We start from the raw sequence: 27,254 nt of genomic DNA, 5'->3' as shown, positions 1-27,254 counted from the left end.
GTCTGGGCGAGCGAGGTTTCTGGAGCCTCTTTTTGCCCCACTCGCAAGAGTTTCACGCAAGTGGACAGTAGACAGACATAGACAGGTCACACTCACAGTTTTTCACAGTTGGGCCCCACTGGGCCGGTGTACTTTCGCGGATTTTCCCCGCCTGGTGTCACACACAGGGAGCCAGCTTTTGCAAAGCTTAGCTGGTTTTCATGCTCTGTAGTCCCTCCCTGAAAATGGCGTCTCCCTTTTAGAATTCTTGTAATGAGACTATTGTACAACCTCTAGTTAGGTTACTATGTATGGTTTTCTTGGTATATTCAGAAGTACCTGGCCCTAATGAGTAGATTCCCTTCCTTATGTTAGGGCAGCTTAATAGAGAAGGTCAGTGTGAGAAAATGAAATGAATTCACACACAGAGTTATAAGACTAATAACAGGCCCTAGTTTTAAAGGATTTTGTGCCCAGCTATCTATGTAAATTGCACTTTGATTTGTGAGTCAATAGGGGCTGTTTACGCTTAAATTTCTTTTTTTGTTGTTGTTATTTGGGGGGGATCTTTTGTTTGTTTGTTTGTAGTTTGTTTGAAGGCCACATCCAGTGACACTCAGGGGTTTTTCCTGGATATGCGCTTAGAAATCGCTTGGGGGGAACCATATGGGACACTGGTTGAACTGTGGTCTGTCCTGGGTCAGAAGCGTGCAAGACATATGCCCTACCGTTGTGCTACTGCTATGGGCCCCTGCTTAAATTTCTTTAAGTTTAAAAGAAACTTACTCTCACATAAAAGAATACCTGGAGATATGAAAATGTAGAGAAACATGCTCTCCAGGCAACAAATATTCAAGACTAAGTGTAGTGTGTGTCTTTGTGCTGGAACGGGGAGGATAAAACTAGGGTTCTTAGTTTGAGAGTGATAATTTAGGAATTTTGCTATGTTTATGACACATTTTTAAATATATATTTTTATTTAAATGCCATGGTTACAAGTTTTTCATAATATATTTTTTCTACAGATAAAGTTGTTCATGATTGAGTTACAATCATACAATGCCTAATTTTTATCCTTCGTTTTCCCAACTTCAAAATAAATATCCAATCTAACATAGAGATGAGATAATTCCTGCAGTCCCCTCAAATCTAATTTTTATGACACCATGCTATTTTTCCACTATGGATTAGGAATATAGGTATGAACACAGCAGTTGCTTTTGAAAGCACCATATTTTCTGGAGTATAAGACGACTTTTTAACCCATAAAAAACTTCTTAAAAGTCAGAAGTCATCTTATAGGCCAGTATAAGCATGCTAAAACTTACTTCAGCTTCAGGGACAAGTGATCTGCCCCACTCTTATCACTGGCATTCTTCTGTTCAGCTTTTTTGTTTGTTTGGTTTTGGGGCCACATCCTTTGACGCTCAGGGGTCATTTCCAGCTATGCGCTCAGAAATCACCCCTGGCTTGGGGGGACCATATGGGACACCAGAGGCTCGAACCACGGTCTGTCCTAGGCTAGTGCTTGCAAGGCAGATGCCTTACCTCTAGCACCACCGCTCTGGTCCCTCCTCTGTTCAGCTTTTATGGGACACAGAGGAGGCACTATGTCTCACTCTAGCTGTCCTATTAATCACTGCACCCCTACCAGCTGCTCTTGGAGGAGCTCCCCTCTTTCTGCTCTCAATGTAGATCACTGTTTTATGTTTACATGTTTGATGACAAATAGCCTTATGTTTATTTTTTTTTATTTATTTTTTATTTTTTTTTTTTGGTTTTTGGGTCACACCTGGCAGTGCTCAGGGGTTATTCCTGGCTCCAGGCTCAGAAATTGCTCCTGGCAGGCACAGGGGACCATATGGGGCGCCGGGATTCGAACCGATGACCTCCTGCATGAAAGGCAAACGCCTTACCTCCATGCTATCTCTCCGGCCCCAGCCTTATGTTTATAAGTGACAGTTTTCCAACTAAGTACATGCATGACATAAGCATTTGAATTAAAATTTTCATATTGTAATCAAATCTTACATTTTTAAATTTCTATTTGGTGTGCCTTAAAAGAGAGGTAGTCTGGTATATGGTGAATATAGCCCAAAACCTATATTTTTAACAGGAAAAGTAGGGGGGTCATCTTATACACCCAGTCATTTTATATGCCAGAAAATACAGTAATATACATGGAGCAAACCACTTTGAGTACTGTTTAAATATTGATGCCACTTTGTAAAATGCAAATTTCAGGATCATTCTACTTTCAGGAAGATGGCAAAAATCTTTTGGTTCTTACTGGAGAATGAACGAAAGAGAATGAAGCTGCAGCAGAATGATTGTAGTTTTGTTCTGGAGAAGAACATCCTTCCAACAGTGTTCAGAAGTACTGATGCTAAGCTGCTTAGTAGAAGGAAGTGTTTGTTATCTGCCTCCCTTTTATAAAAGACCTCATCTAGAGAGGAAGAAGAAATGAGCGCTGGTTATTTTAAGGGTAATGCAACCCAAGTTTACAACCTTTTGTATACTTGGATCATTAAATAACTTCTCTTTTGGTTTCCAGAGTCAAGGAATTTACCATTGTTTTCTTACTGCTAGAAGGGTTTCAGGCCCACAGATGTTGGAAATATATAGATTTTTAAATAAAAAATATTAACCAGGGTATCTTGTCTGTCTGTTTTTCTATTCTTCCTGTTATAGAAGTATCAAATTAATTGCTTCTATCTCTCTTTTCATTTTTCTAATGGTTTATGAAGCTTGTTTATTTTTTCATGTAACCAGCTCTTGCTTTCTTTGATCTTTGGGAATAGTTTTTAGGTATCCAGTTAATTAACACAGCTCTTTGTATTAGTATTTACTTTAGCTTGCCTCTTTAGTCTGATTTTAAGTTTATTTTCAATTTTAAACAGTTATATTAACTTATTTATATAGTATCTTTTATCCTACCTGATGAATGCTTGCAATGCTATAAACTTTCTTCATTACATAACTTTTTTGTGTCCTTAAAATTCTGATAATTTGTATCTTCATTCTCATTTGTTTCAGGAATCTTGATTTATTCTTCGATTTAATTTCTGACCTGCTGGTTGTTGAGTAGTGTGATGTTTCACTTTCAAATGCTAAAGTAACTTATCTGTCTCTTATATTTTATTTCTATTTTAGTGTGTGTTCTTATATTTTATTTCTATTTTAGTGTGTGTTGTTGTCTGAGAAGATAATTGGTACAATTTCTATCCTCTTGACTTTATGGGTGTATGTTTTGTAGGCTTCATTTGATCAGTCTTGGACAATGTCCCATTTGCTTTGGAGAAGAATGTGTATTTGGTTTGGGGGATGAAAACCTAAGTGTGTAATGTGTATATGTGTGGTATATATATGTATATATATACATATATATGTATATATACAATTATGTTCTATTGCTGTCTTTCTTCAAGTCTATTAGAAATCGTTTTATGTATTTTTCTGGTCCCTCATTGGGTACATATATGTTCAGGAGTGTGATTTCTTTCTGATGCACATATCCCTTAACTACTAGTAAATGGCTATGTCTGTTTTTTACAACCTTTTGTAATTTATGTTTATGTAGTCTGATATTGGTATGGCCACCACAGCCTTTTAATAGTTTTATTTGCTTGAAGGTTTGTCTCCAACATTTGACTTTATGTCTTTGTTTTGTCCGACTACTCAGATGTGTTTCTTGCAGGCAGAAAAATGTTGAATTCATTTTTCTGATCTATTTTGCTACCCTATATCTCTTAATTGATGCATTTAGTTACTTGATGTTCAGAGATATTATTTCATGAGATTTTGTGCCATCTTTTGGGTAGAAATTTGATTTGTTTATGGGCTTTGTCTTGCCTTAATGTCTTGCTTTCAGTTCTTTTAAGGTTGGTTTTGAGTCTGTAAAGTTTCTGAGCTATTATTTACCCATGAAGCTGTGTATAATTTATTCAAACCTGAATTAAAATCTGGCTGGGTGAAGTATTCTTGGGAGTTGTTAATTTCACTAACTTTTTCACTATATTCTACTACTGTCTTCAAGCCTGGTGGTTGTTATGTTAAATCTGGTGTATATTTTAAGGACATTTCTTTGTGTATAATTTTCTTTCTTTTTTTTTTTTATCTTGCTGCTTTTAGTATTCTATTTCTATCTTTTTTCATTATTGTTGGTAGGATGTGACTTCAGGTGCTTTTTTTTTTTTTGGGTCTCTTCTAGTTTGGTACTCTGGGCATCCAAGATGTGGATGTATAAACTCTTCAGCTGTAGGAACTTCTCAGCAATGATAACTTTGACTATTGCTTCTCCATAGGAGTATCTTCTTTCTTCTCTGGTACTCCAGTGATTTATTTATTTATCCTAAAGGTCTCTTTGTCATCTGTTTTCTTATACTGAGGATTTTTTTCAACTTCTGTTTAAGGCTCTTTTCCAACTTTTTCTTTTTTTGTATGGAGTTATCATGCATCTCATCTTCCAGCTCAGTGATTTTGTCTTTCACAGATGTTAATCTGCTGGGTAGACCTTCCAATGTGTTTCTCTTTATGCCTACCAAGTTTTTCAGCTCTGTAATTTCTGTTTGAAGTATTATAATTTCTACTCTCCTATATTTTTGTGTCTTATTGGCTCTTTCTTTCATGATTTCTTTTAATTCTTTGAACATCCTCAACATTTACTTTCTAAAAAATTTTTTTTATCAGAAAAGCTAAATTTGTGGCTGATACTTCTTGGGTTTTCAGAACTACCCTCTTTTTTTTTTTCACAGAGTGATATGCTTCTGTATTGCTTTCTCATTGTGATCTTTGTAGTGTAGTGCATTTTTTTTAATGTGTTGTTATATGGTTCCTTGACTAGAAATAATGTGTGGCTGTGGAGTGTGGAGTAAAGCTGGTCTTCTTGGGACACACTGACCTAAGATAAAAATTACTCTTCTGAATCAATGATCAGCCTGCCACTGTTCCTATCTGTACCATGCACATACTCTACTGGGAGCACTAACCTGAGGAAATGGTTCTTCTGAGTCAAAGAGCAATCTGCTGCAGTTCCTCTCCATCTTACAGTCATGCACTTTTCAGGGCACACTGACCTGATAGATAAGGAGGAAGCTGACATGCCTCAAAGCTCTTCCCCAGCTAACTCATAGTTGAGTGAGTCTGAAGTTAGGAGAAAAACAGGAAATTATTGCTCAATTTTCTAAGAGGAAAACAGAAAAGAAAGATAAAAAAATGCCTTAAGTTTCAGCTTCCTTAAAACTAAGAACTCAACCTGATATCTTAAGAAAAAAACAATCATTTTATTTCCAACTAAAACTGATAAGAAAATATATTAAAAATTAAAAACAAATTTTAATCAATAACTATAATAAAATGAAATTTTAAGGGTTTTTTATTTGGAATAGAGCTTATATACTTAAATATGTGTATATAGAGGTTTTTAATTTATTTATTTATTTTTTTTTAAGGTTTTTAATTTAAAATAGCAAAACTATTAACTTTAATCAATGAATATATTCGATTTTAAATAATGAATACAATCTGGATACTTAGTTTTTAATAAATATTCTAATATAATTTCTTAACTTTTGTTTTTTTTGGAACACTAATAAAGATTATTTTACAATTCCAAACGAGTAATTTGTTTTGCATCCGTTTTCAGTAAAATATTATATGTTCTATCTGTGTATCTTATGAACAGTCTATTCTATCTGTTCATGTATGCAAAGAAATATTCTAATCTTTTATTTTTGACAATTAAAAATATTGCAAACAAGAAGTTAAATGTGGTCTGTTACAATGTACAGCAATACTTTTAGTGTTTTTAGAATCTTTAAGGTTATTTTCAAGGTGGTTAAGTAATTCTACTGCTCTGATCAGGTCACAGTCTAATCAATGCTTGGGGTGAATGATGTAGAGCTGCTTCAGCCAAATGATACTGGGACCACCATGAGCACAGTCACTGATGCTCTGGGGATCCAGGCCATGAACTGGGGCCCCTGTGCTTGCAATTCATGCACCTCTGACCACTGAAACATTCCTTGACACTTACTATAAATCTATAAGGAATAAACAACTGAAACGAGAATAAACTTGGTTCAAGTTATGTGGATTTTTTATTTTGTGCTATTCTATTTAAGAAGTATTTTCAAATGGGAACTCAGAAAAAGAAGATGGAGAAGATGGGGGTGCGTGGAGAGGAGAACAGTATCAAAAGAGATCTTTGTGTCCTACCATCACTGCTGGTGTTTTTAGATTAAGATAGGGGATTAAGGAATTTTACTCAACAATTTGAGATGCTTTGTTAGGAATTGAAGAGATTTGAGCTTCTTTGTTCTCAAACCACATGTTAGTGAAAAAGCAAACAGGCACTTAATCTTGACAGACAGCAGAACTTGACATCAATTTGCCCCGTGGGATGTGACCAGAAGTACCCTGTGATGGACTAAAATGTCCAGTCCTTGTTTTTCTGGATCTTATACCAACATTCTATCTTAACCTGTATTTCTCACCAAGGGTGTCATAACAGTGGGGCTGCCCAAGATAGTACAGATAGTGACTTTCCTTTTTTTTTTAAAAACAAAACAAAACACGCTTTTAAATGCAAACAATCTGCAAGATTCCAAATATTTAAACAGATTTCAATTAGGTCTAATATTTTGGTTATTCAATCGTGAAATAAAATACAGAAGTTGAGATTTTTTTTTCCTTTGAAAAATAACTGATGGTTTTCTCTAACAATAAAATCACAGGGCAATTCGTCAATTTTTGCCACAGTACATGGTTGCGAAATAAACATCAATTCTTATGTAGATTCTTTGAAATAGGTCATACTGAATAACCAATTATACTTTAAAGTTAAGTCCTTCAAAGTCAGTGATGTAGGACAAAAGCAAACACACTAAATAGGAAAGAAATTAATGGCTTCTTGGAATGGAAATGATACATTAGTAAATTTAAGTGTACATTGTTAGATAACCTGATATGTAACCATAAACTGCATATAAAGATTAATTTTGCCACCTAAAATTTATGCTTTCCTTAATTCATTAACCTTTTAGTATATTATTGGTTTATTAAACATTGACATGCCTAGGCAAACCAGTTTTACATCAAAATTGAGAAAATTCAGAAATGTATTTTAAAAATCTTATTACATTACAAAGATTTTATGTTGTACACTTAGCTAATCAGTAGCTACCATATTCTGATAAAACTTAAAAATATTCCTTTATCAATAATATATATATTTTGTGTGTGTTTTTTTTTTGGGGTGGGGGTCACACTCGGCTGTGCTCAGGGGTTACTCCTGGCTCTATGCTCAGATATTGCTCCTGGCAGGCTTGGGGGGAATATAATATATATATTTTTTAAAGTATTTAAGTTCGTCTTCAGTATGCTTGTTGCATTTTGTACTATTTAAATGTACAACTTTCAACCAAGTCATGAGTCTACTCCTGGCCCGCATTAAAATTTAGGGAAACTTACCTTTTCTTTAACTATTTATTCTTTTTACAGTGATACACTGTTATATTGTAAGCGATTTTCTCCTTTTTCTGTGAATTTAACACTTTCTCCTAAATATCATGGAGTTAGTGTTCAACTATTTTTTTCAGAGTTGATGAGACTAATTTTATATTTAAAAAACACAAAACTCATTTTCAAATGACCATGAACACCTGGTGATTGAATATTTTGCATAAAAATAAATATTACTTTGGATATTTTTACAGAAGATAGTTTTCGTTTTGAACCTTTAACTTAAAATACTTTGCATTGCCATTGAATTAAACATAGAAGGAATTTGCTTGCTTAGTTGCCAATTATAAAGAATGAACTCCATTTACAGTATTTTGTGAATCCTTATTTATTTTATTTAAAATATTAGCGAGAAAGAAGCTTAAAGTATTGCAAAGAAACATACACTCATTCATTCCATTTAGATCATTATATGCTAATCTTTAGAGAGCTTTTGAGTTGTGTTGTTACTTTTGGTTGTTGTGAAGGTTTTACCAGGCATATTATAAGGATCAAAGACATTGTGAACTAAAATCAGAAACACAGTATTCATCCATTTAACTCTGGTACAGTAGAGCAAATTCAGGGTGACTCAGGGGACACAATGCCGTGTAAAACATATGTACTTAATATAAGGGTCATAAAACTTATTAAATTAAAAGCTAGGTTAAAAATAGGAAGAAAATTTATGCTGCTGTCTAAAATAGCAATAATTTCCCTATGGCCTTTCCCTTTCCATGTTATATGGATTCTGCTCAGGAGGAGAAAAAAAAAAGTCAACTTATGAAATCTTCATTTTGTAGAACCAAATGCAAATCTTTTTTAACTGCAGTGTTCATTTAATAGACAGTGTTCTGAATGAAAATAGAGGAGCAAGAAGATAAGATATTAAAAACCTGAAAAGTGTCTATCTGTTTAGATTACAAGGCATTCCTGAGTCTAAACAACAAACTTCATTGTTATTAACTAGTTTTAGGAATAATTAATGAACATATGGTAAACTGAAATATTTAAAATATATATGACCTGGTTATAAAACAACAGGAGAGGGAATAAGGCACAGAACACATACAGTCCACTATTCAAAGAGCAGCAAAATTCCACTAAACAAAACCTTTTTCCCATTCAAACAAAGTTTGGATTGTACAAAACCTATGAAATAGGGGCCGGTGAGGTGGTGCTAGAGGCAAGGTGTCTGCCTTGCAAGCGCTAGTCAAGGAAGGACCGAGTTTCGATCCCCCGGCATACCATATGGTCCCCCCAAGCCAGGAGCAATTTCTGAGAGCTTAGCTGGGCATCAAATGGGTGTACACCTCCCCAAAAAAAAACCTGTGAAATAAAATATAAAATAAAAATTGGCCTCCTATGTAAGTCTTATTCTGATGCCTTTGGGGCACAGTTGGGGAAAAATGGCATGATATTAATGCTTTTAAAGACTTGACACTGAAAGTAATCTAAACTTTTTAAATTCTGGTATATTTTTAACCCATCAGCTAAAATAGATTGAGTTTGATTAAATGTCTGTTCTCAACATAATAGCCATTTCCCCAGTTGGTGCTCCTAGATATACAGTACCTTAGGATTTTGAAATAGATAAATATTAACTATCTTCTACTGTAATCACATAGAGTTTTGTTTTGAATTTTATTATCAGACAACCTGGCTTATCCTGTCCTCTGATTTTGCCCCCCATTGCGTTCACAGGAGAAACAGCAGTTCCTTCACAGCCTATCTAGGTGGCTGGCTGAGTGGGCACTAAACAAGCTGAGTTCAGTTACCTATGGATCTATCCACACAAAATAATGCATGTTTTTCCAGCTAGTCCCCTTCCTGGTAATGCAAATTTTAAAAAGAAAAAGGCTGTTGAAATGCCCGATATGCTTGCTCTTGGATCCATTTCCTCCCTTCCCTTGGCATTTCATATTTACAGGTTTCCCCTTGTAAAATACATTCCATCTGACTTCCACAATTGTCTTCATAGAGAGAGTGTGAGGAGGTGGAAGGAGAGAGGCAAGAAGATCCTCATTCCACCAGGTTTGTAGGTTGTTTTGGCAATGCCTGGTCTCTTCTCTGAGATTCCCAAATCTTCCCTCTTTCCTTTGAACCTTCAAGATTTAAGGACCACTTGATTTCCTGCTGTTCTCAATTCTTGGTGGTCTCTACTTGACCTTTCACTTCTCTAGATATCTTTGTAATAAAATAAAATTACCCAAACAACTACCTGATGGTGATTCTATTTTTTTCCTTTTTTTTTTAGATATTATATTTGTTTATTTTACAATCAGTATGCCACCATTTACCATTATGGCTTTAAATTTTCATTCTGCCCAACAAGTTTCAAAGAATAGTTTATTACATGCCTTAATAAAACATTTAAAACACTTTACAAATTCATTTTTAAAGCCTGGGGACCCCTAATAGAGCCCACCTGGAACCCACAGCAGGCCACTTGAGGTGGCACTCAGGCCAGGCCTAGAGTCCAGGGGGGAAATAGGGAAAAGGCTGGGGGCCTGCCGAGCCTCCAAGCAACACCCAAGCTAGGGATTAAGCCTCCAGAATGGGGTGTCCCCTAACCCCATACCTGGGAAGAGCCGGCCTCCAGGATCAAGGCAGCGGAAGCCAGTTTACTGCCCAGTTTACTGCCCAGTCCCTCGCTCTGCCTCTCCCCCCTGGAGTAGGGACGGGGGGGGGCGGGAATCCTGGGGACCCCTAATAGTGCCCACCTGGATTCCACAGCAGGCCACCCGAGGTGGCACTCAGGCCAGGCCTAGAGTCCAGGGGGGAAATAGGGGAATGGCTTGGGACCTGCCAAACCTCCCAACATCCCCCAAGCTAGGGAGTAAGCCTCTGAAATAGGGTGTCCCCTTACCCCATAACTGGGACAGGCTGGCTTCCAGGATCAAGGCACTGGAAGCCAGCTTACTGCCCGGCCCTATTTTTTTCCTTTTCTTAAAAAAATTTTTATTTTTGGTATTTAGGCCCCCCCCCAGCTGTGTTTAGGCTTTACTCTTGCACTGAAGGACTCAGGGATCATTTCTGGTGGTGATCTGTGGACCATAGAGTGTGTAGGGAATTGAACCTGGATTGGCCATATGCCAGGCAAGTGCCTTATCTGCTGCACTGTCACTTCTAACTCATATGACACTTCTTTTTCACTTGGACTTTCTGTTTTCAGTCTTTGAGGACTGAGAAGGGGAAAGGAGTGAGAGAATTTCTTTCTCTGTTGGGCATTGATTCACCTGCCGAGCCAAAGTAGTCCTTAGACATTTTCCATTTCTTGAGTAGAAGTAAAACAAACACTTGTAGGAAAAAAGTGTTGAAATAAGAACCAAGCAAGGGTCTTATTGCATGGCTTTTTAGAGGTATAAGATAAGGCCCATTTAGGTGGATATATTATTGGCTAACTCCTCTGAGTCGGGCAGAATTGAAATAGGAAGTTACTTATAAACCTTTGAAAAACTTTCATAAAACACCACACTTTACTTTTTTCATCTTTTAATATATTAAAAAATTTCTGTAATAGACGATCATGCTAGTAACAATAACAAAAAGATCTTATTTGAACTAAGATCGGCAGTACACACACACACACACACACACACACACACACATCCTTGAAAGTTCTTCTATTTGCTTCCTTCATAATAAAGAAGAATCCTCAAAACCATAAGATAGAGATTTCTCTCCTTGGTCACAGTTCCTAGTCAAATAAAATGTTGGTTTCCATTATAATACCCATAGCTTGCTGCCTAGAATAAGTTTGCTTAAAAATTATAAATGCTTGAAAATAAAAATACTGGGATTGTAAATCCAAGAACTGAGTCTTTCAAAATATCATCTTGAAGGCTGGCATTTGCAGGGATCCTGGGAATAATAGCATATAGGGGGCTTTCTTCCAATTTCTCTAGTAACTGTTGAGCCTGCTTTAAAGCGCTTACATTTTTACCAGGCAGGATGGGATGAATGCAGCTGTAGAGAAACATTTTTGCTGTCAGGCTCAAAGCCTTTGAGTATCCATTCACTATTCAAGGAACTCAATATTGAACTGAACCATATTTACATCAGGCTCTTTGTAGGTTTGGGAAAAGCTTGAAAATAACTCTTAATTTTTGGAAGTTTTTCTTGTTTGAACCCACTAATTTTATGGAATTTAAGCACATTGTTCATTGTGTAATTACAGATAAAATATTAGAGAAGTGGACTAATTATATACAAAGTACTCGAGCCCAATTAAACTAGCATCTGTGGTGAATATAAGGGTATTCCTTTTCTCTAATAAGAAATAGTTTGTGAACAACAGAGAATAAAATCATTAAATTGGATATACTGTAGAGATTATAAATATCCCATTAGCATATAAAATGAGGATTAACCTTATTTAATCATTGCATGCCAGATCATCAGAAGTCAGATCAAAACCCTGTAATGTTGCTGTATCCACTCTTCAAAATAAAAATAAAAGCCCTGGGGCCGGAGAGATAGCACAGCGGCGTTTGCCTTGCAAGCAGCCGATCCAGGATCTAAGGTGGTTGGCTCGAATCCCCGTGTACCATATGGTCCCCTGTGCCTGCCAGGAGCTACTTCTGAGCATAGAGCCAGGAGTAACCCCTAAGCGCGGCAGGGTGTGACCCCCCCAGAAAAAAGCCCACTAATAATAAATATAACTCACTAGATACTATTCTTATGTACTAAATTAAGCTGTTAGAGGATCTGAAGTATATCCTTAATTTCTTAACAAAATAGAATAAATGTTTTTATTCTTTATTATGATATTGTGACTGATTCATAGTTGTGCCATTTTAGTGACTTGGAAAGGTACATATCTCTAGTGAGGCAAATTAGCCTACCTCAAAGTAAGTAAAATATATAATACATTACCAGCTAGTATCACAAGTGACCTTTAGAAAATATTAATTAAAATGTGATTTTATGTACCAGGGGTATGTTCAAAATAGAAACGGCTGTTCTGGAGACATAGCACCACCACTGCATCAGGTATTAATTGACAGACTACAAATTCAGGTATATTTGTATGTTAGTCTGGTTTATTTTGTTTGAAATGTTCATGACCCTTTTTTATGACAAGTAGCTAAGTCATCTTATTTGAACAGAACAATCTATATAGTTCCATAAGACATGAGATTATTAAAAGTAAAGATATTTTATTTAAATGTATTGATTATGTGCAATAACAAGGAATCAATGTCTGCAAAGTTGAAAGTAAGGAAAAGGCAGAAAAATGTAGACATCACTTTTATAGATTATGATTAATAAAATTTGAAAGACAGAAGTCGCAAAACAAAAGTCAGGAATGGCTGACTGATGCGCAGGCCTGTCTTTGTTGGGATAGAGTGAGAGATCTGATATCAACTGTGTTTCTTCTTCCCTCTTGCTTTTTCCCTCTTTTTCTCTTTTCATTCCAACCATCCCTCACTTTCTTTTTCTGAGCTATTGTTTTCATTCCTTCTAGGTTTCTAAGATGGTTTTTCTTCTATTTTTGTAAAATATACATATGCAGAAACATAAAACATATTTGTACTATTATAAATTCATATTTATAATTTATTACATTTTTAAAAAGACCAATGTACACATTCTATTTTTAGTGGACTATTTTTTCTTACTATGCTTAGTTTTTCTTACCTGACAGCATAGGTTCAGTCTACATTTCTTTGAAAAAGATATATATATATATATATATATATATATATATATATATATATATTATTTAAAATTGTAGGCCCTGTGACTCTTAGTATATATAGGGTTCCATGCATATAGTGCTCCAAAACTTCATCCTTTACCAAAATGTTACATCTACTTTCAACCACCCTCACAGACCCCAACATATAACCTTCAGTTCTGTAGACCAGGTCTTGGGTTCTGTTATCTGTGGCTATTCAAATTTGCTTGCTTTTCTTAGTTATAGCCTACATGTGAGACAGATTACTCTGTATCTCCCACCTTCTGACTGACTTCACTCAGCATGATACTTTCCAGAACTTTCCATGTAGTAATAATTTGCATGATATCATTTTTTTCTTAGAGCCAAGTAATAGTCCATTGTAGGTATATATACCACAGTTTCTTTAACCATCTCTTCTTGTACATTTAAGTTGTTTTCAAGTTTTAGATATTATGAGTATTGTCACAATGAACATAGGAGTACACGTGTCTTTTTTTGAAATAAGGATTTGGGGTCTTTGGGGTAGTAAGTAGAATTACTTGGCATATGAAAGCTTCATTCCTAGTTTTTTGAGAAGTATACATATTCTTTTCCAGAGCAGTTGAATAAATCCATATTCCCACCACTAGCAGATGAGGATTATTTTTCCTCTGCATTCTTGCCAACACTGAACACCATTTTAGTTTCCTTCTGCTGTGTGCTAATCTCACTGGATTGAGGTGATATATCATATTGCTTTGATTTGAATTTACTTGATAATAAAGGATGCTGATAATTTTCACATGCTTCTTATCCATGTTTCTTCTTCACGCCTTCTCTGATTTCCTTGATAAATTTTATAAGTGCTTTATATACTTGGATACTAATCTTTTGTCATATACCATCATTCTTTTTTAGAAGAGAGCAAATATCTTTCTCCAGTTTGGGATGTATTTTTATTCTAGTTAACATTCCTTTTCTTTGTAGTGAAGAAGCTTCCTCTTATTATTACATTTTATTTTCAGATTTTGGGCCATACCTTTTGGTGATCAGGGCTTATTCATGGAGCTATGCTCAGGAATCACTTCTGGAGGAGGGTCTTGGGAGATCATACCCGGTGCCATGGATTGAACATGGGTCAGCCATGTACAAAACCAATCATGCCTCAAGAAACTTATTAATTTAATATAATCTATTTGTTGATCATTTCTTACATTTGTTTGAACAATGACATTGAATCATTGAAGATGTCTTTAGGTTTACTGTCATCAAGGTTTTGCCTATGTTTTCCTCAATATAATTTCTAGATTCAGATCTGATATGGAGATATTAGTCCATTTTTAATTAGCATTTGTTCCTGGTGTGATATAGGGATCCAAGAATATATTTTTTACATGTAACTTCTCCTTTCTTCTTTTCTTACTTTTTGTCCCTTTGTTGAAGATTACCTACACATATACTTGAATATATATCTCTTGGGTATACAATTCTATTCTGTTGGCTTAATGATACATTTTTATTCCAGTATCACACTATCTTGTTTACTACAGGTTTATTGTATAATTTAAAGTTGGGGAAAGGGAGGCATCTTATTTGCTTGCTCTGGTTATTCAGGGTATAGTTAGATAAGTATTGTCAAAATAACAATCCTGAATTTGGGTGGGGATTGGGCAAATAAAATGACAATCCTACAGCAAGCTTTGTACAGATTCAATGAATTCCTATAAAAATAACTGAGCCAGTGACCAGAGAGATATCACAGTGGTAGCGCATTTGCCTTGCATGTGGCTGACCTCGTTTGAACCTAGGTTTGATTCCAGGTATCCTGTATAGCACCCCCCACTCCCTATCCTGCCAGGAATGATTTCTGAGTGCAGAGCCAGGAGTGACCCCTGAGTACCACCAGGTGTGCCCCCCCAAAACAAAAACAAAACAAAAACAAAAACAAAAAACTGTGCCATTTTTAAAAATAAAATAATATTTTGCAAGCATATGAAATGGACTATTTACCAATAGTATTTACCATGTTTGAAGTGGACTAAATGATACACAAATTTGAGCTTTTGGACAGACTGCACTGTGAAATATGGAAGGCTGTGCATGTAAAGTTAAAATTTGAAATAAAAACAAATTACACATTTTTAACATGATTTAATCATTCTATATTTCAAGCAGCCAATGTAAAGAAAGCAAAATATACATCACAGACAAACTCATATTTGGAATTGAGACCCTGTGTGTATCTTCAGATCAAAGAAGATAATTAGGAGTCATATATGTTTTCAGTTTTTCTCCATGTTTTCTGAGAAACTGCTTCTTGTACAGTATTAACATATATATGTATATATACACATAGAATATATACAAAATATACATCAATAAAATCTTCTGGCCCCTTTATTCTATGGAGAAGAAAATATGAAGAAAATATGGTATTAGCAGTAACTACTCATTTTCACTCTTTTAAACAAACCAACAGTTAGAAGTTTTCACTTTTATTTGTTTTAAAATGCAATTAAAATGATACTTTGTCTTTCAAGAGCTGCTTTTGTACTTCATTTCTGAAGTGCACTGTGAATTAAAGAAAAATTATATAAACTTAAAAAAAATTGCCTTAAATGTGAAATAAAATTGGGAATTGCTATAGTGTCGTTTTAATACCTTTCTGTCCCGTACCTTCAGGTCTAACTTAGAGAGCAATTTAGTCTTGCCTAGAATGCTTACATGATAGGGTAAGTGGTTTAATTGTGACACTGGGCCGTTTTTACTATAGGAAAACTGTAGACAGTGACTAGAGAAAAAAATAGGGTGGGGGCACCTTTATTTAGCCAATTAGGAGGGACATACATAACGCTAAAAACTGACTTTCAGTGAAACAGGTCTAGTGGCGGCCAGTTCTCCAGTGTCCTTATTGTAATTCATTGCTTGTTTCTAGGCCCCATGACAGAATTCTTCTGTAACAGATAGAGGACTTTCGGAAATTGTAAATGAGTATTACTTCAAGCACTCTGTGGAAATATATTCCCCTCTATAACCCATATGTTATTTCTTCTTTGTTATGGTGGCTCACATTTCCAGTAACTATCACAGAGAACTTAATTCAACTCATACCACATCACTTTAAAATGGTGCAGCTCTCTTAATCAACCTTTGTTTCAGTCACAAATGTGCAGTATGACCTAATTTGAAAATGTCTCAAAGTGCTGACTCAAACTGTTAGTGAATAAAGGCTAGTCATTACCATTATGACACTAATGCGATGGAAAATAAAATTGAGTTGCATCAGCCGAACATTAGTTTGCAAAAATATTAGTTATTGAAGCCATTTTCTGTTCATATTTTATTTATACTAATATATGTATATATACATATGCATATACTTATTTATTTATTGTTTTTTGAAACAGCCTTGGGAAATTTTTAAGTGTGGAGAAAGCAAATCCCATTTTTAATACTGACAAAGCTACTAGGTTAAAAGTAGATTATATGCACCTCGTGATTGCTCCTCTCCAGGATGAGGACATATTGTTGTTGAACCCTTATTAGAATATTTATGCATACATATATAACAAATATAAAACTTTTTCTCTTCCCTTTTATTTATGCAAGATTTAAGGATTTTCAAAAGTCCTTGTAAAACTTCTTACTTACTTTCTGTTTTGCGTTACAGTTCTCAGACTTTGTCTTTTGGAATAGAAATAATTTGGAATTTATTCCTTTCATTGTTCCCTGTTCCCCTTTCCCATAATTTACAAAATAAATTAGGACTTACAAACATCCTTAGTAAGCGTTGGTAGTTAATACTGTTTAAACAATGAACTAGAAATTATTTAGTATTATGCCTACTGATAACTAAATACAACGTAAATTATTATTTGCTTGTACAGTTTAGATGGGTTTTAAAAAATGTTTGTGACTTAAATACTTCTACATCTCAGAGTACTTGTTTCAAGCTATAAGTTGATCATAATTAAAAAAAATCAATATAAAATTTTCCTAAATTAGAGAAACTTCCTCATGCTCACTCATTGTCTTCTCTACTGCCTTTTGGGTATACTCAACTTTGAAAATTCTGAACATATGAAGTATTTTAGGATTTAGATACTTAATGGCTTCAAGAAGACAAATAAATACACATACAAGAAAATCATGTTTTTGAAATTTTCTAAGAACATGAAATTTTGTAATTTAAAAAGTATCTTGCTTTAGGTTGAGATTGCATACATACATGTATATAATTTCATAGTATGGCACAATAAGAAATTAAGAAAAATAATGCTAAAATAAAATTCTAGAAAGCTTAATTCATCATCGTTTTGGAAATATTTTCAAAAAATGCTCAGTACCCAATTTTGGTGATTCTTAGACAACAGAACCAAACAGATTCTCTAGTGGGTCCAAGGATACAGAGCTGATGCTTTGTTACCATGGATTATCAGGGCCATCCTTGGTAGAGTTGGTAGTGGATAAGACAAGGAGCGACTTGATTTACTTGGGTGCAAAATTGGTCCTTAGTGCATGAAAATACCTCTGTCCATTGAACTTATTTTCCTATCCTCAAGTTTCTTCACTTTAAAAAGAGGGGGTGGGGGCGAAGTGATAGCACAGAAGGTAGGGCATTTGCCTTGTATATGGCTTACCTGTATTTGTTCCCTGGCATCTCATAACGGTCACCAGGGCCTTCTAGGCATGATTATTGAGCGAAGAACTAGGAGTAACCCCTGGGCACAAACAGGTGTGGCTCCTAAACAAACAAAAACAAATCAAAACATGGGAAGTCTTAAAGGAAGATGCATAGAAATTTTCTGTGTGATGACTTTACTTTTATTATTAATTTTACACTATGCAACATGTCACTTGACTTGTGGTTTTTACATGAAAACAGCCCCCAAATTTTAAAACAGTAAATTTGAAAAATTTCAAAGAATTGTCAAAATCAGTACTCAGGATCTCAAGTACTGCTCTTTCTCTCTCTCTCTCTCTCTCTCTCTCTCTCTCTCTCTCTCTCTCTCTCTCTCTCTCTCTCTCTCACACACACACACACACACACACACACACACACACATTACTTGCAATTTACCTAAAAAAATGAGGCTTGCCCTTTTAATATGAAGTACGATTGTTCTTATTTTTAGTTAATAGTGGAAAAAGGTCTGTGGGTGTTCTCACTGCAAATGGATTGCCAGCCCCAGAACCGTTCATCATTCTTAAATGATAGAAGTGGAGCAGCACCCTCTGAGAAAAATCTTTCCTGTGGATTGTGTGCTAAGCTGGAATAATTTGGTGATGTAGGACATCTCCATGACTGTCATGGAATACAGAGGAGTTGACATTCATTTTTAGAAGATGAGAAGAGAGTGACCCAGCCCTTTGAATTGATGATTTACTATGCTCCCTCCCCCCACCTCCCCTGGGGCTACAGCTGATGATCTGTAAGCTTGTTGAATTTTGAAGCAAATACTAAATATAATCAATATATAAATATAAATATACAAAAAGAAAAAAAATGCAATGAAAATTTATGACCTTAACATTCCTTCAGGGTCAAGCAATTTATCAAATTCTCTCACTCTCTGGTTTCAATTACACAGCCATTGTGGAAGGAACTTATTTTAGCAGGTTCATTTGCCTCAGTGGGGAATACAGGACTTTGGCCTAATGCTTCACCTTTAGTGCAGGCCATTTGAGCCTTAGAACAAATACCAATCATCACTCTTTGGGAAAAAAGAATCTGCATCGGCGTGGTCTATTGGAATGGGGTTTCTGTCAAGGTAAACGGTTCTCGGCAATGACTGTGGTAGAGTGGCGATAAATCCCATTTTATTGCTGAAAAATTCCAGCTTCTCTCTATGCCTGACAGCTCCCCACATTCTCATAGCCATTTGGGCAATTTCTGCGCCATGTCCATCTGGTTCTCATTACCTCTCAACCTGCTTGCATCTGATCCAGAAAAAGTGCAGGTCAGAAACAGGGGAAAGCAACCAAGGTGATGGACAAAACAGAAAGTGGAAGAGGGGGGCAGGGGGAGCCCTTGGGGGTCTCGGTAGAGGTGATGGAACAATAGAGAACTGGGGGGTCTCAGCTAAGGCCGAGAAAAAAAAGCCTTCAAAATGGCACCTGTTTTGAGGTAGAAGGTGAGTGATACAATGTGGTAGTTATGGTGGGTGAGCGTTGACTTGGGGAACTAGAGAAGGGACAGTGCAGTCCTGCTCCTCTGTACAGAGGAGCCTCATGTACACAGCTGGCATTCATCTAAATCTGGGATAAAACAGTTGGAGATTCAGTTCTGGTTTTAGAATAGAACTTTTTGTAGAAGATAACTCTAGGACCTCCAGTAGCATTGTGTCCATTCATTTTTCCAAGAACATTACTATTTGAAGTCCATGCATTTTCACAGAATATACTGAGTCACCAGGGCCCCCTAACCTAACAGATTGTCAGTTTCAGAATTGTTGTACTTGATACTCTCAGGAAGTTGACCTTGTCCTCTGAAGCTGAAATTCTTTACACTACAGTTCTTTTTAACCTAAGATGATTCATAGACATCATAAAATGTTTCTCTGGTACAAAAAAAAAAGTAATACAGTAAACACCCGATAACAGATGCAAACAGTAAGCCTACTTAAATATTAACCTACATTGACTAAGTTGAAATGGTATGACATAGGTATAAGTATAAAATGTATTTATTATTATTGTGATGGATGATTATAGCTAGTACTAAAATAAAACTGTGGGACATAAATGAGGAAGATTTGAACATTTTAAACTAGAAAATTAGAATCAGAGGAATGGAAATTATTTCCCCATGTGTTCTAAAGGCAAAATTGGATACAACACTCTTAAAACCAGGTAGATCATTGCTATTATTTGCAGATGAAATTCCTATAATGAGGTGTTTGGATAACAAATATTTAATGTAATTTTTAGAAACTGGAGGAGCAGAGTGCATTCCTGGTCACAAGTTTTACTTTTTCGTTTGTTTATTTGATTTTTTCTTAAATAACTCATTATCATAGCTTAAATGAGTTTGTTTACTTTTTAATTAAATTATCATTACTTTACCTCCTTGTGGTGTTTCAGGATTTTAGATTTTAGTTTCACACCTCTGTGTGTGTGTGTGTGTGTGTGTGTGTAATGTATATAATATTCTACTCGCACCATCAAATTTTACCTTTATAACAATAAGGCTGCTATGAGAATTTTGTTCTTACTGGTTGGATTCTTATGACAAAATTATGAAAATTTTAGCAGATGAGCCAGAAATTGTGGAAATATGGGATTCCAACTTTTGAGATTTAATTTCTGGAATTCTAAGCCACTTTTATAAACTGTACTTGAAATTATAAGTGAGTATCACATAACTGCAGGAAGAGGTTGTTTATATGCATTTCAAATGAAAATGCATAATTTGGGCTGGAGTTAATTACAGATGATCAAAAATGAAAATTTGTTATTTTAGCAGCTTTAAAATGGAATAATTTTAGTCAACAAATACAACTCGAAAACATGTGTGCAGATTAAAAGGCATAAACCTTTGGCTAGTATTGTATGGCCATTAAACTGCTCATAATATAGAGCAACTCTAATTTGTAAAGTCATTTTAGATTCTTTGCCAAAGTGAATCTTGCTTGAACTTTACTTTTTTGGACTGCGCATATATCAGAGAGATGTGATCACTAAAACTATAAAGGATATTTGTTTCTGCTAATAGCATAGCAGAAAATTAATGGTATGGGGGAGGATAAAGTGACAACTTCACTTGATGCTTGATAGCTGTTTACTTCTAAATGTGTGCCCAGACTTTAGTGTCCTTTAAAAGAAAGGGGAAATAAAGAAACCAAAGCATTCTTATGGCTTTTAGATAACTTAAGACACGTGGAAGAAAGTGCTTAGAAGGCTATTGAAATATTTACAAAACAAGTCATTTACATTTAACTTTTGTTTATGTAAAACACTAAGCTCCTATGGAAGAACCAATTTGAGCTATGAGAAATATTTCGGCATCAAAATGGTTAATAGTATTATAGCTTCAAAAGAGCCTATTGGCTCACCCTCAAGGATGCCCTGCAGTTGTTGTTAAAGTCATCAGATGAAGCTAGCCTTCTCAGCTAGCCCTTAGATTTGTCTGCTAACAGTAAAAATACTATAATAAATCGGTAACATATGTTGCCAGACAAGGAAAAGTGGTATAAATAAAGAGACTAGGAGACTCAAACCAAGTATAATGTGAAAAGAATTTAACTTTCAATCTATTTTTTCTTGGCTAATAACCATTTAAAAAGTACTTTGAAAGTGTTACTGTTATTTGCTCATATTCTTCCTCATTTTTCTTTTTTTTTTTTTCCTTCAGATTGCATTCTTACCCAAATACTCTTCGTGGTTGCCTGCTTTGCGGCTTTGGGGTAAGTTTTCCACAACCTTAAGGAAAAAAAATGCATAACATAAAAGATGCCAAAAAGACTTATGTGTCCTAATGTGGGGGGTTTGTGAAATATACATGGGTTTGTTGGATGTGTGTGTGTGTGTGTGTGTGTGTGTGTGTGTAATGAAATAAAGAGAGGGGGTTTGTTTCTGCAAGGATCAAGAAAGAGTATGCGAAAGTGCTCTGCAAACAAGGCTCCTGTCAGCAAAGCCACCTCTGGAATGGAAATGACAAAGCTTGGAACACACACAATCAATTATTTTCACTAGCATTTAAAATATAGAAAACAAAACCCGCTTTGGGAATTGACTGAATATTTTATTTAGCTTTTTTTTATTGAGACATCCTTTGAAAAATGGCATAATATAAATAGTTTTACTAAGCAACAATATAATCAATCTCTAAACTGGAGTATAAATCAAGGATTTCATTAACTGCTGGTAGCCAGTTTAAATTGTACTCTTGTCCATAATGTCTATCTATCTATGTATGTCCAAGTTATATTAAAAACCTTTAAATGGCTTTGTAATATCAGCTACATCTAGCTATTATAATAATTAATGGTACTGTTTTATAAATCAATACATGTATTCTTGATAAATTCATATCCAGTTAATGGTGTAATTTAAATAAAAAATTAATGTAATAAAGGACATACAAAGCGGGCAGGAAATCTTTAAAGGTTAAGAGACAGATTTGTCTAAATTCATTTTTAAGCTGTTTTGAAAAACTTTATATTTAAAATCAACAGAGATTTACCTTTTGTTTCTATAAAACTAATCTTGTCATGCCTATTAGAATCTAGTATTGAATTTGTAAGATGTTTTCTTTTTTAACTGTTAAATTTTAATTACATGCTTATGATACTATGGGAAATTTACCTGCCATTATACTCTTTTGCAATTAATGAATATTCTTTAGGAAAAATAGAACGAAACAAAATAAAACCTCAAATATGTAATTATTTTAATAAACAAATTAACTATTACTGCTTTAACATACACATTAAATGTAAATATTTGAATGAACTATTCTTAAAATTTCCAAAGCTTTATACCAATTGTATTAAAGTGAAAAGAACTGATTAGTTTGGTGAATTTGCATGTGTAAATAGCTCCTCACTAATACTGCTTTTATTAAATTAACATCCTAGAAATTTTAGAAAGAACATAAAAATGAATTAGAGTTCAGAATGTAATGCTGCATAGAGGCAAAGAAACATTCTACAAAAAGAAGAATCTATTATTGATCTAATTTTTAAAAATACACATAAGAGGCATTTTAAGGAATAACAGGATGTAGAAAAACAACTAAATGCTGTATTTTATCAAATGCAGCTTAAATGTTTCCAAATAAAATTTCATCTGGTTTATAGCGAAGGCATTTTACACAAAAATATCTTTCAGAATTATGCTGACCAGTCTGCCCTGCCATTCTCAGTGACATGGTGCAGAAATCCACTGAGCTTTTTCTGACATTTTCCTTAACATTGCTGAGCCTTAGTTAGAACTGAAAAGATGTGTGCAGCTTCCTTTGACACTGATGGGTGTTTCAAAATGTTATGAGAGAGAGAGAGAGAGAGAGAGAGAGAGAGAGAGAGAGAGAGAAAGAGGAGAGAGAGAGAGAGAGAGAGAGAGAGAGAGAGAGAGAGAGAGAGAAGAGAGAGAAAATCAGAGTCAGAGAGTCAGAAGAGACAGGAAGAGAAAGGAGAAAGATTTACTGCCACTCACTTCATCAATAGAACTACAGAAGCAATTGCTATTTGCTTAAAAGTTTACATTTGAAAAGATGCTAAATTTTAAATAAGTCACATACATTTAGATGAGATTAGGGGAAAAAAGGGAAAAGAATGCACTTTAGTGATTAGATGTTAAAGTATACCCCAATACTAGACTCATTTAAAGAGTGTTTCTTTCCCCTTTTATTTTCCAGAAAAAAACTACAGCAAAACCATTCCTAAGAGGTTTAATTTAGGTTTTATAGTAGGAACATAAAAAAGACCAGGTTACAGCAACACACTGAAATATGGTGTACATTTTAAATATCTTCATTTAAAAACGTATGTTTATTTCCTCTCCTGGGATCACTAACGTGTGTCTCTACAGAGAAAGCAAGGACATGCTACATTCTTAAAAATTATCTGCTGAAGAGATCACATTCCAAGACAGGTTTGAGCATTTTTATTACTACAGATAACCTCTTAATTATGTCTCTGCCTTCCACTTGTTAATCAGGGACATTCAACATGGTTAACCATGGAGAGGTTGCCTTTAGAAGATTACATTATTATTAAGAATTAGAAGCACATTTATTCCTAGAATCATATTATTGCATTTTTGATTCTAGTATTGCAAAACAAACAAACATAGAAGCAGCAAAACCAAAAAACAAACACACAACACAACCAACACTCCCTCCCCCCAAAAACCCCACCCAAATTATTCATCTCTTTTAAATGCAAAACACTTAAGCCAAGGTCTAGGTGCCCCTCAGGACGTGTTGTTAATTATTTCAAATTGTGCAGCTTTTGAAAAGATTTAGAGGATAAATAATTTTACTATTCCTGTCTCCACCTCCCCCAACCCCCATCCTGGCCCCACCATCCTCTGACCTCCCACCTCTTCTTACACAATATCTATTTGAACCACTTTTTGGTTTCTTTTGCAGCGAGCAGCATCTCAAAGACTCAAAATCGTTTTTTAGAGAGCAAGGTGTAAGTGGTGTAAATAAAATCTTGTTTCACTGTTGCTTTATCAACCCTCCTAGGTAGTTTTCCTGCCTGCCAACCTGCTCTGTTAAGACCTATAAAATTATGCAATAGTGACTTCTTGAAGGTTCTCTAATCAGATAATGGCTGGTGTTAGAGGGAAGGGCCCAAGGCAATGTTGCTGGCACTTAATGTTGGGTCTGGTCATTACTAGACTGGTAGAGACCAATAAGCATCTGATTACTATCCTATAAAGAGCCAATATTTTATATATATCATAGTTAATATTAGTATTTGCTTTTCTTTTTCAGCTCCTCATAATAGCAAGTATTTGTCAAGAAGATCTATGAGGAATAATCTCATGGGCATCTTAAACATAGGATTTTCCTAGTATCAAATGATTTTTTGTGTGAGTGGAATGGTGAAAATGACTTTGATTTTTACAAGAACAAAGGTTTGATTACTTTAAAGTCTATTTCTTTCAGCTGTCGACACTCCTAGACCCCCGCCCCCTTTCTTCCCTTTCTCTTCCTGCACAGGTTTATATATACTGCAATGAAGGGGGTTGGAAAAAAATGCAAATATTTATATTTGAGTTCTAGCAATAGCAGAGACATTTTGCTTCCTCTGCAAGTCTGTCGTATTTGATGTTTCATACCTGGAACTATATTTCATTTATCTCTTTACACATGAAGATAGTCTATAAATAAAATATAATTTATGGAAAGAAACCTGGCCATTTGTAATAATAATCCTAAATTTGACTATATAATCTTTTAAGGCTCTAAGAATTTGAGATGTCAGTTTCCACATTTTTAATAAAAACCTGATTGCAGCCAGGGAATTTGTGCATTTTTGAATGTTTATTGAATCCGAATGATTGCAAAGTTAAGAAAAAAAAAGAATAAGGAAAAAAGGCAAAATAGGAGAGAGGTGTGAATTTTACACATGCTCTAAATTAATGTATTCAGCCACTTGTTTAGAAGTCTTGTATAATTTTATTGGCTTTCTCTTTATATCTGGCTATGATTTTAAATAACCATTGAAAATTGCAAAACATATCGAGAGCTTTAAAGTGCTATTTCTTCCCTGGGATCCTCATCTTCAAATGAATAGGAGTATACCCAGAAGAAATGGACCCTGATTTCACAAACTCATACAAAGCCAAGCAATTCTTGAACCAAACAAACAAAGGGGGTGTAAGCGATTTCATTTATTTTGATAATCCTCCTCCTGCACTGGAGCATTTTGCTGTCTTTGTCAAAGTGAATGACAACAATTTGGCCAACTCTCTCTGAGCTGCACTCAACAGTGACAGGCAAATTATCAGAGGCCCTGCACTTCTTATTATCAGAGGAGAAGCCATCAGGGGGATGCATGGAGGATACCTCTCCCTTGTCACTATTTGTCAGTGGGACAAGGGCCACTGCTATGGGTAGCTGACAGGTAATTTCAACAATAACAATTACTCCTATTACTGGTGTCATAAACAATTCGCCCAAGGCATGACAATAGCAAAGCTTTATAATTCAATGCCATATAAATAAATGCCAGCAGGTAACAAGTAATTTAGTTCCAATCAAGCTTTCACCCTGGCATTAATATTGTTATTGCAAGAAAATGGAAAATTGAAAAAAATTCAAGATGTTAATGAATTAAGAGAGGTTCAAGGGCTAGACAAGAGGGGTTGATAAAAGGGAAACCAAAATAATTATTGTATCATATTTGGTGCCACCCTGTAGGCTAAACAGCAATATAATTACTTTCAAATAAGAAGGGGGGGGACCAGGAATATTGTAGTCTTAGACTTCAGATCTGCAGAAAATCTGACATCACCTTACAAAATTCACCTCTTGCCAATTTTTTTTCTCTTGCCAATTTTTGAAGACTATCAGAAATATGAATATGGGTATATAATGCAATAGTTCACTGAATTATTTTTCACCTAAAATATTTTGTAGGAGGTAAAGCAGTAAAGGACTGTTTCCATCTATTTGAGAAAATTTCATCAGTGCCTGCTTCCTTTACATTAAGTCTCATAATGAAACTATTTTTATAAACCTATCTTTTATCTGCAGTGAAAGCTGAAATCCCTCTTAGCTCTCCAGCTGTCCACCTTTGGGAAGTGGACTAGATGATATAGTCTAATCTTCCTCTTTAAAACTTCCTGATCAAATGAATTTGCAGTTTCAGGATTTGTCCAGCAAGACAATGTGCCATCACTGTGACAGCGGTAAAAGAATTTGAAAATCTCTAATTAGGAGAGCTGCAGAGCAATTAACGCATGTCAAATTTCACTTCATCAAGTGCCACTCTAATTTTCCCTCTAAAAATTAATGGATTTTTTTTTCCTTTTGGTATGTGTGTGTGTGTCCCCTTAAGGCAATGTTGATTCAAATCTGCTCAAGACGCAGTGTTGCACAGCTAAGCATCTTCTTGATTACAATCCGCCACACTTCTAACTGCGCTCATTCTCACTGCCACGGATACTTTGTCAACAGTCAAATTACACCACGCTGATAACAATGCATAATGGTGTTCCTCCTCTGAGGCCCCTGGCAGGAGATGGGGTTCATAAAAAATGTGATGTTTTCTTTTCACTGTGTCTGAAGGAAGTTTATGTGACCAGGTCACTAGCTAGGTGTTAATTTAAAAAAAATTAATTTGTTAATATCAAGAAAAGGAACAAAATGATGGGAATTCGAAAATAACTCATTGAAAAAATAATCAAAGGAAGAATGAAGAGTTGAGCATCTCTATGACCAAAGTTTTGCTTAAACACTTCGTTCGAAGACATTTTCAAGAGCACTATTCTTGGTTAAATACCAGGGTTTCTTTCTCTTTCTTTACTTATGGGCTATAAACATTGGAAGCCTCTCTTGAACAGACAGTATTTAGATTGTGAGAGAAGTTTGTTTAACTGCCATATTTGCCAGAATCCTCAAAACATCACAGGACACAGAAGATAAATGAGGGTT

The sequence above is a fragment of the Suncus etruscus genome, chromosome 12, assembly GCF_024139225.1.
Source record: "Suncus etruscus isolate mSunEtr1 chromosome 12, mSunEtr1.pri.cur, whole genome shotgun sequence".
NCBI lineage: Eukaryota > Metazoa > Chordata > Mammalia > Eulipotyphla > Soricidae > Suncus > Suncus etruscus.
The sequence above is the reverse complement of the archived record's forward strand: the minus strand, read 5'-3'. Positions refer to the sequence as shown.